We start from the raw sequence: 8806 nt of genomic DNA, 5'->3' as shown, positions 1-8806 counted from the left end.
ATCCCTCTCGTACCCACATCCACACCCACCCTACACCTACATGCACACTCGCAAGCCAATGCGAACAACCCTACAGTAACGCCGACGCTCACCCCCAGATGCATACACCCATGCCCACATTAACAAAACCTACATAGGTTTCAAGTAGGTAAGATAAATGAAGGTTTTATCATTTTTAAAAATAATAATAAGTTATAAAGAATCAATAAAAGTGTATTTTGGTTATATTATAAAAGTTTCCTTTTCGATAATTTGTCAAATCTAGAAATCAACAGAAATAAGATTCCATTATATATTAACTAAACATAATAATATTTCAATTACTTCAAAATCAAATTTACTATATTCTAAATATTTTAGTAGATTAATCAATTATTTAATTTCAACCCATGGAAACCTCAAGAAATTTTTTTTTTTTTTTTTTTTAACGACAAATATAATCTATTGTTAAAGTACTCTTTAATTTCATATATGTTCATGATGAAACTTCAACCATCAACCTTAAGGAGGGATGATAAAATCTGATACCGTTAAACTAGAAAAAAAACAATTACTTAATTTAAAATAGTTATATAAAGATTAATAAATTATTTTTATTTATGATTAAAGCTATAACTTTTTTATTAATTGTAATACATTTCGATTGATGAATAGCTGGCAATAAATCAAGCAATAAATGTGGTGAGTAGGTTACATGAATCAATTTACAGCCCGCCTAAATTCGTGAAAAAAAATTGAAAAGTAGCGCCATTTCGATACTGCCATTTCATACCTTAATTCTCTCCTACGGTACGAAAAACAACGATGAGAAAGCCCTATTCGCCATTTACTCTCCTTCGGACGACCACCACCGGAGAAAAATTATGGTCGCTTGTCCTCACATCCGTTTCGTTTCAGTAGACCTATCTGGTGTAAGTTTGTCTCTCTTACCTTAATCTTCATGATTTAACTTTGCGTCTTTTATGCAGATCATCTTCGGGTTTTTTTTTTTTTTTTTTTTTTTTTTTTTTTTTTGCTATTTTGTTATTAGCTTCCCTAAGTTTGCGATTGTATGGGCTATTGGCTGCTTCAAATTTGCAATTGTTTTTAGTTAGTTTAATCTTTATCTACACTGTTAAAAGTCTTGAGGTGTTTACTTTAGGGTTCCTCCACCAATCAATTCTACACCCACGGCTAGGCATGTTCAATCTGACTATTGAAGCCAGTCAAGTAATCTACTACACTTTTGCATTAAATACGATTCCATTTTAAAAATCACAAACCCTATACCCATACAGAAACAGAGAATCAAAGAGCCATACTCACAGGGAATAACAACTTTTAAATAGTCATTATAATTTGTTTTGGTTTGTTGCTGTACAGATATCACACAATTTCACCTAATTAGTTAAAAGTTATAATTTAAAAATTTGCTTCCAAATATTTATAAAAAAAGCCCTCACTCTGTTATTGTTGTATATACACAACTTTTATGATGTGCTCATATTTCTTTTTTATAAGTTTGTCTAGAAATTAGAATAAATATGATGAATGTTCAGCCACACCAAAATCTTGAAAACTATTATATGTCATTGATCAAGATTTTGTGTTATCAATGAACTGTACATCTTAAACCAAGTTAAAATTTAATCTCAAACTAATTTTTCTTTGCTCAATGTGTGAAAGTTCTAGGAAAAACCCTTGTGCAATTTCATCTCAACAAGCCAAAATCATCAGGCTAGGCCTGTTTTAGCTTTCATTTTGGTCTAAATTGGATATTGTTCAAGTGTTACTTCTGTGTTAGGAATGAACTCTACATCTCAACAAATGAAAACTTATTAGAAAAACATGTGTGGCCTACTAATTAGTTTTTTGTTTTTTACAATGCGTAAGAGTCCCAAATCTTATGGGAATAAGGTTGATCATTTATGGTTCTCAAGGAAACAAATATAAATATTGTAATTTGATTGATTAATTGCTTTGTTTTACTCATGGATTAATATTTGTTTATGATTTCGTACTGTTATTTTCCGTCTTAACAAACTCGTGACATTTTTTTTTGCAGCAATCCTTTGACAAGATTTTCCCCGCATTCTTTTTGGAAAGAATTCAATTGGTATATTGGTATGTTTTCTGTTAGGCTTCCACTTTCGGTGATTTTTGCACTGTTCCTTGCATTTTCCTGGACAGGGGGGATGGGAGCAACCCGTGGGCGAAAGCGCCTGTGACGAGAAACTCCTCATAACCGGCGACGCTCAGAGTACGCTCAGATGGATGCTCCCTCTTTTTTTGGCATTTTAATGGAGTTGGCATCTCCTTTGATTTTCCTTAATTGGATAAAATTGTTGAGAAAAGATATCTTAATTGTTCAAAGCTGGAGATATTTCCCGGACGCAACGCCTTGAACCATTTGCTAGCATTTCTTGACAACGTAACTGGGACATTGTCACACCCCCGAACCAGACGGCGGAAACGTCCGGGGGCTTAGTGTGACTTTCAACATCGCAGTATTATCACAAAGTATATAATTGAAACATAACATCATCATCACCACACATGTAATATAACAACGTACATTGGTTACATCGAGTATTGTGTTTGAATATTACATGCCAAAATAATTATAGTCTGATGAAATAGAAATTTAACAAAACATCTATTAGTTTGTTCATCCCAACCTGCTTCAACGGTTTCCTGAGAATATAAGTTAATTTAAAAAGATCAACATAAAAATGTTGGTGAGTTCATAAGCATGTTCGAGAAAATGATTTGTATAATTTTGTAACCACAAGAAACTCCTGTATTTTCTTAAAATAGTTTAGTATGTTTGTGTCCGATCTAGTATTAATGCATGTGTGTTATCGTTTAATAGAATGCCAAAAGTGAATGAAGAGAATGCCCCCAGACAACCCTATGTTGTCTGTAAAAGAGAATGCTGTCATACCAACCCCCGAGATTGAGTACCAGTGCGAGTAGGTTCATGAGTAATCCAAAGAGAAAAGAGAATGGTCTCCCGTAAATTTCATAATGTTAATTCCTCTAAGTGAGCCGTCATAACCATACTAATTAATGACAATTTCGCCTGTTTTGGCGTTTGTGAACGCCGGCGGAAAAATAGAATAAGGTTATCGTCACCCTAGACTGATGTAGTCTAACTGTAGCGAATAGCTCATGTGTGAGGTGTCATCCCCGTATAGATCTATATATAAAACCCCGCTCTCCCTCTAAGAGACTCTGGTTATAACCACAGGTTATGATCGTACACTCAATAAGTGTCAACCGACAAGTCACTAGATCCTTAATCGAATTTTACATGAAGAGAAACATATAAAACTCATTCCGGGCCCAATGAACCATGTAAGCGAGCAACTAAGGCTTACGAAGCATGTAAGTCATTTTAGGTCCGAAAGGAATGAGGATATATAATATGGGCCCGAAATATATATGTAAAAGGACAACTAAGGTCCATTTCACATTTAAGGTATTTACATGCTCAAATAGCATGCAAATAGTATCCAAGGTCTATCGCGCATGTTAATAGGTCAATGAAGCCCAATAAACATATAAATAGTATTCATGACCTATCCAACATATTAATGGGTCACTAAGACCCAATAAACATGAAAATGACCTAATTAGCCCGTTTGTTATTATATTGTTAGTTTTAGCTCAATTATTTAATAAAATGATATATAAAATGCCCACTTTTTGTAAAAATGACACTATTTGCCCAGTAAGCCAAAATTTTACACTTAAGGCCCAATATTAGTAAAAATAACATTTTGGGGTCTTTTAAAGGCCAACTCTTGCATCCAACACAAGTTTAAACACTTTTAGTAAGTTAAAAACATTTTTTCTGGTTTTTTATTTTTTTGACCCGGTTGTTGGAAAATTTGTAGAAAAATCATCGTAAGTCAGAATTTAGATCCGTAAACTCTGGAAGTTTGGAAAATTTGTCTACTTTGTTCACAATTTTTCTCCAAAATTTTTAATGGCCTCAAACCAGTGTGGAATTGCTCACCTTCACAGACTGGTCTGAGATTATTTCAAATATGATAGGCAGTTTTGTAAAATTCGCCAAAAATTGTAGAAAAATCGTATGAAAACGTGAGGGTAGTCATTTTAAAGGTATAAACCTGAACTTTTTGCATGTAAACAGTTTTGAAAAATATTTCAATTAAGGTCGTCAAAACAGTCCAAGATTAGACCAAAACTTTTCTGTCAAAGGCTGATTTTTGAGTTTAAGTTATCCATGTTTGAACACAACACTTATTTTTGCTATTTTAAGTGTATAAATCACAGATCTACAAGTTTACATGTAATATATGTGATAACACATAATTTTCTCAAGGTTTTTATGAAGATCCAAGTGCTAAACTTCAAGTTCAAGTAAAACTCCAAAAGTAAAACACATATCACAACATATATCATGAAAACACACAAAATCATGCATACACACATAGATCTACACAACACAACTTGTATTCTCCCCCAAAACATTATGAAAATAAAAAAGAAGGGGGTATGAACTCACCTTGGGGTTTTTGAGATGTAGATGAAGAAGAAGATGAAACTTTAAGCCTAGCTTGAGTTTTTGGTGGGATCTCGAAATGGAGGTGGTTCTAATGGTTCATATTCACGAAAATAAGAGTATACGAGAAAGATCTTAGCATTTCTTGAAGTAAAACACTTGAGTTTTAGTCTAGAACTTACCAAGGAGTCTTGAATTGATGTTTGATGGTGAAGAACTTTGAAGATTCTTGAGTGAATCACTAGAGATCTTGAGAGGAAATGAGATGGAAGGAAGTTTTTGAAGTGAAAGTGGTGGGGATGGAGGGTTTGGCCAAGATTTATAAGAAGGAGGGGAAGGTTTGATTTTTGGTTATTACTTGATGGTCATTAGATTAGTGCATGGATGTATGGGGGTTTATCACCCTAGATGCATGCTAAATAATGTTGAGGTGTCATCATTTAACTCCATGCAATTTCTCTTTTTTTTAATTGTTGTTTGGGCCGAGAATGGGCTAAAAGAAAGGAATTGAGATAAGTTTGGGCCCTATCTTGACTTAGTTCGAAATTATGAGGCCCAAGTAATATTTTTCGGCCAATTGGGCCCTTATGAGGGTTCACGGCCCAATTGCACCCAATTAAAAGGGTTTACGACCTATTAGGGCAAATGAAATCGTTTATGGCCCAACAAGGCCTATTAGAGATAAGATGCATTATTCTAGGCTCACATGGCCCAAAATGTTAAAATCTTATGAATGTGGGTCCAATTAGAGCCCAATTAGGGTTTCTAGGCCCAAAATAGTCAAATTGAAAGTTTATTGGTCCATTAGGCCCAATAAGAGCATCCTAGTCCATAAATACTTGAACCGGGATTTCTAGGGTTTTCAATCCATGTGAGATGTCTTGTATTAGGTTTTGAACTTAAATCAAGAGTTTTGATTCAAACAGATGGTTTTGATTAAGCATAGAGTATGCTTTTTCACTTAGAGTACTTGCCTTACAATAGATGGTGTTTACATGAGAATAGAATTTCCTAGCTGAAAATGCCACTTGTGACAAACATAAGTGCAAGTAAATCTCTTGTCCATCCGTAGTGATGTCATTATCCATTCGATGGTGTCTATTTGCTCATCAAGATCTGTCGTACCGTCATACTCTTGAATGTTTGGGATCATGGAAGAATGCGGTATTTCGTATTGTAAGAGCTCTTGGCAGAATGTCGAGCTGATGCTCGTGACCGGGCTGTCCATGTGTGGGTAGGTGAATGCTCTACCGACTATCACATGTTATATGTGGTATGGTCTGTTGTACCCTTGGTCATACTCATATTGGTACCCATGGTTGTACATGGTTAGTTGGGGTATATATGGTGCCTGCGTGGAGTATGTGTGAATCAGCTGGTTCGGTTGTGAACTTGACTCTGTTGGCCCCGTAGTGTGTGAGCCATCTCCTGCATTGGTGTGCCTTGACTGTTGTGACTTTGCGACTCTGTGTTTGGGGGTACGTGCCTTGGAAGTGGTATGACCATGGGTTGAAAGTTGGTTGTTGTGCGAACAACAGGATGTGTGGCATGCTGGCCATCGGGGAAGACTGATGACCTGTGGACGACAGTTGCGTAGCGGGTTGAATGGTAGCGGGGGACCAGTTTCTGGTTCCCACCTGTCGCAATGGTGTCGGAGGTCGATTTGGTGTTGGTTTTGATTGGTTGGTCGGCACTCTTTGAGGCGTTGTGGAGGGTGTCGAGGCCAGTTGTTCTGTTGTGACAGGCGACAGTCACCGTAAACTGGAAATGAACTCTGCCGCGGACCGGACTGTTGGTGCTGTCAGTGTTTGAGTGGGTGGTTGCCATTCCAGTGTCGACAGACCACTGCCGTCGAGGGGCTGCATTGGTCTTACTGGGCTGGTGTCACCATCGTCCGACCGTATGGGTCCTTTGTCCGTCTTTTCAGGCGCCTAATGTCTTTAGATGGGTTATGCAATGCTGAGTGCACGCCCGGATGGCGCCAACTGTTGTGATAGGTCTCTGACATAACTCTGTCCCCTTGAGGGGTGAAGAATATAAGCCTAAGGATCACAACAAAGTAAACAAGATCGTCAGACGTCGTCCGGGAGATGATCCCGGAATGAAGCTCCGACTGTCAAGTTAGTGAGTTCCTTTGAGAAAAAGTCTACAATGGAAAGTATGAGACTGGGATTAGAGAGTCGATCCCTTCTCTTGGGGGAGAAGGGATCTTTTTATACCTATGGTTAGGGGGCAGATCCTCAACAGTATCTTCTACTTTTTCAGGCGTGACAGGACGAGGCGGCCTTTGATTAGTAGATCGTGCCCCGCAGGTGGCTGTTTGCTATTGGTGCAGAACGAGCAGTTGGCAAATCAACGAGCACTACATTTGTAGCTCCAGAGCAACCGGTAATCCTTTGTCTTATCTGCAATGGGATTTTCTCTCCTAAAAGGGGGCCAATCACGTTGCGAAATCACCGGTGCTAGAACGCAGGGACTTATGGACTATGGCCCCCTCCCGGATCTTGTCGAGTAATGAGTTTTTGATGGGCCGTTCCTGAGTTGACGGCTCAGTTATCCTTTGACGTTTCTTCAGGTGAGATACGTCAACATCCCTGAACTCCAGATCATGAGAAAGATACCGCGCCTCATGCGACTTGAGCTGCCGAGAAGCATAAGCAATCACTTGTCTCCTCTGCATAAGGACCGTCCCCAACCCAATGAAGGATGCATCACAGAATACCACAAAATCCTTAACACCCTCTGGAATGGCCAACACCGGGGTCTCACATAACCTCTTTCGCAGCATCTCAAAAGCAACCTGCTGCTCGGGGCCCCATCGGAACTCCACTCCCTTCCTCGTCAAACGAGTGAGGGGTACTACGATCATGGATATATATTAGATAAATATACGATATTATCCCACCAAACCTAATAACTACTGATCTATGAGGGAGATTTATGAACCTCCCACTGCATCATTGCCTCGATCTTGGCTGGGTCTACCAAAATCCCATCTTGGTTAACGAGATGTTCCAGGAACTGACCCTCTTGTAACAGAAACTCACACTTCGAGAACTTGGCATACAACCGTTCTCCCCTCAACACTCCCAAAAGCTCTCGAAGGTGATCCTCGTGCTGCTCTCTGGTCATGGAATACACCAAGATGTCGTCAATAAACACAATGATAGATCGATCGAGCATCGGCCTACACACCCGATTCATTAAATCCATAAACACTGAAGGCGCATTGGTGAGCCCAAATGGCATCACCACGAACTCGTAATGTCTATAACAAGTCCGGAACGCGGTCTTCTCGACGTCCTCCTATCTCACTCTCACCTGATCATATCCGGACCTCAGATCGATCTTGGAGAACCAAGATGCACCCCACAATTGATAAAAGAGGTCATCAATACGTGGAAGGGGATTACGATTCTTCACCGTTAACTTGTTAAACTCCCGCTAATCAATACACATCCGATGTGAACCATACTTCTTCTTGATGAACAATATCAACGCTCCCCATGACAAAGTGCTTGGTCTGATGAACTGCTTGACTAACAGATCCTGAAGCTGAGAGGACAACTCCTGCATCTCAGATGGTGCCAAGTGGTACGTCGCCTTGGCAATTGGAGCCGCACCTGACACTATATAAATCCTGAACTCAACCTGCCTCTCGGGAGGCATACCGGGTAACTCCTCCGGGAAAAAACATCGGCAAACTTCCTCACAACTGGCACCTCTAAAACTAAAGTCTGCTCCCCAACCTGAGCATCAACCACATAGGCCAGATAACCCACACACCCAAGCTGAATATATTGACGGGCCCTGGATTCCGAACAAAACCCTGAACCAACCCTGGTACCTTCTCCATAGATAACCAGTTCTCCCCACTTGGGGTTCGAACTACTACTCGCTGGCCCTCGCAATCGATTATGGCACCAAACCTGCTCAACCAATCCATACCCACTATCATGCACACATCCCCCGTGGGAATAGGGATCAGATTAATCGGGTAAGACACCCTGAAGATCTCCAATACACAACGTTGAAATACGTTGGATACAGAAAACCCCGTGTTCTTTGGAGATAGAAACCTGCAACAAACACTCTAACTCCCCAATAGGAATATCAAACTCCCTACTGAACGCTTGAGACACAAAATACCGACTCGCACCTGAGTCAAAAACCACAAGAGCATGCAAGGAATTCACTAGGAAGGTACCTATTAGAATAATAAATATAAGGATACCATAAAATAGTTGACATAACAATAAATAGAAACATACCTGTCACGACGTCTGGTGTTGCCCT

General features: G+C 39.3%; 1 long non-coding RNA gene across 1 annotated transcript; it reads left to right on the top strand.

Moving 5' to 3' along the window:
- Window positions 1–724: 724 nt before the first annotated feature.
- On the top strand, window positions 725–2600 carry LOC145121242 (uncharacterized). Its single transcript, XR_013714553.1, has 2 exons — window positions 725–911; window positions 2045–2600. It is a non-coding gene; the product is annotated as an uncharacterized LOC145121242 (long non-coding RNA).
- The last annotated feature ends 6206 nt before the right edge of the window (window positions 2601–8806 follow it).

Source organism: Lactuca virosa, chromosome 6 (genome assembly GCF_052849685.1).
Source record: "Lactuca virosa cultivar CGN04683 chromosome 6, Lactuca_virosa_CGN04683_v6, whole genome shotgun sequence".
In the NCBI taxonomy this organism is placed as follows: domain Eukaryota; kingdom Viridiplantae; phylum Streptophyta; class Magnoliopsida; order Asterales; family Asteraceae; genus Lactuca; species Lactuca virosa.
The sequence above is the reverse complement of the archived record's forward strand: the minus strand, read 5'-3'. Positions and strand labels throughout refer to the sequence as shown.